Source organism: Sinocyclocheilus anshuiensis, unplaced genomic scaffold, assembly GCF_001515605.1.
Source record: "Sinocyclocheilus anshuiensis isolate Anshui unplaced genomic scaffold, SAMN03320099.WGS_v1.1 scaffold112, whole genome shotgun sequence".
NCBI lineage: Eukaryota > Metazoa > Chordata > Actinopteri > Cypriniformes > Cyprinidae > Sinocyclocheilus > Sinocyclocheilus anshuiensis.
The window spans coordinates 2346786-2348653 of record NW_015557175.1 but is presented as its reverse complement, the minus strand read 5'-3'; the positions used below and the strand labels follow the sequence as shown (position 1 = coordinate 2348653).

At 35.4% G+C, this 1868-nt stretch overlaps 1 protein-coding gene across 1 annotated transcript in view; it reads left to right on the top strand.

The window, feature by feature from the left end:
• The first annotated feature begins 1351 nt into the window (after positions 1 to 1351).
• LOC107678426 (fibroblast growth factor receptor 1-A-like) overlaps positions 1352 to 1868 on the top strand; it is a 13664-nt gene continuing 13147 nt past the window's right edge. The window contains exon 1 of the mRNA XM_016473679.1: positions 1352 to 1439. The gene's annotated coding sequence lies outside the window, so the exon portion shown is untranslated. The remainder of the gene's footprint in view (positions 1440 to 1868) is intronic.

The following is a 1868-nucleotide window of genomic DNA, read 5'->3' as shown; positions in this document are numbered from 1 at the left end:
CAGTCTGTGAGTCAGAACAGCCGGCATTGTAGTCTACTCTCCCAGGATCAGGAAACAGTCTCCATAAAATGCGCTGCACACATCTGAATATTTGGGTTGAACTGTTCTGGAACAGTGTTGTAAATACAACTTACAGTATACAAACAATACAGCGAGAATAAAAGTTATGCCTTCTTTCTTTGCGTGAACATTTGGGCGGCGTTATGCAAATCTTCCCACATAGTGACGTAGACATGTGGGGGCGTGTTAGAACGAGCCATTTTAGGTAGGCGTGGTTGACTCTTAACTTTTATAAAGAATTTCTCTTTGGATTTGAGACTTTAGTCTTTGCAACTTTACAGATCTTCTTTATGCACCAAGAGCTTGTAACACTCCAAAGAGAAAGGAAAAATTGAAATCGCATCATATGACCCCTTTAATATATTTATTACCAGACAATTTATAATATACCTCTACATGACAAGTGGGTCTTTAACTTAACTTCATTTTAAATAAATAGCTTTTATGTATTCTATGTTTCTTTGTACCGGCCAATCAGGATTCGGAACGAAAATGCGCAGGGTTTGTTATAGTAACAAATACAACACAATTCTGATTGACAGATAAACCGATTGACAGATATTTCAGTGTTTTTGATGTTGTTGTGGTTATTTTAGCAAATAGTTTGCTTCGTACATTCAACAGCAATAAGTTAAAGAGAGTAAACTTTATCACTCAACTGAAGCTATGCATTTTAGACCCTTCATATTGACTGTTCTGCTCCAAGTTTGTCACTTCTATAGTTTTGGCGCCAAACTAGTGGCAGTTCTGAGTTCAGTGTAGATCACATTTCTCATGCAGTGAGTTTCTCCTCAGGCTTTGGAGGCCATCCTATGTTTTGTATTTGTAAAAGCATCATCTGTAAGTTAATTCTTCATTACATAATGTAGCCTTTCTTTGAAAAGGTGCTAAATGTGTTGATTTCATTCTACTTTGATAAGATAACTTCTCTATACCAGTCAATATTTGTATTTGTTGCCATTTTTGGTTATCTGATAATCTCATTTAAGTAAATTGATTACATTTGATGCCTTTTCAGATATAAGTTTCAGAATTACTTGTATGCATATTCTTTAGTTGTTGGATAACTATTCGGATTATTGTTTATTTGCTGTAGGCCTATTTGTACAGTTTTACTCCTAATCCACATCTCACTGGCATCTTATTAAATGATTCCCGTAAACCTCAATGGGTGTAATTCCCAGAAGAAGTGACAACGAATTCGGTAGGAATTTGGTGAGTGCGGTGTGAGTCATAAAATCTTCTGGCGAGCCTCCGCTCATTATTTTCACTGATCTTCGGTCGAGTCGAAAGAAGAACGGAGTAAAATACCAAAAGGTTTTATTTTATGACAGAGAGAATAGTCCAGTGACTTTCTGGAAGGATAGCAAAAGGAAAAGGTGAGTAAATTGACTCTTAACATGTTCGTCTGTAATAAAATAGCTATTACATGCTTTGTTGTTTTATTACATTTAAATAGCTAATATATGGCCTATGGGGTTTTTGTAGTCTCCTAATATTTTTATGAAACCCCCGGGGATTGGGACGATACACAGTAATCCACATGTTGTTTTCTGTTTCTGTTGGGCTATATGCTTTCTTTTCTGTTCTTGTCCACTCATTGCCTTACACCGTGCCTTGGATTATTTTCATTCCCTACTGAAATATTCCGTGCACAGAACTAATTATTAATTTAAATTATTTCTCGATGGAATAATTTATACGACACACATATTTTGTAACTATTGGTAGGGCCTATTTATTATAGGCTATACAAAAAAAGGGGGTAAAAGGGATATAATGCGGTAGTTAAAAAAAAAAAAAAAAAG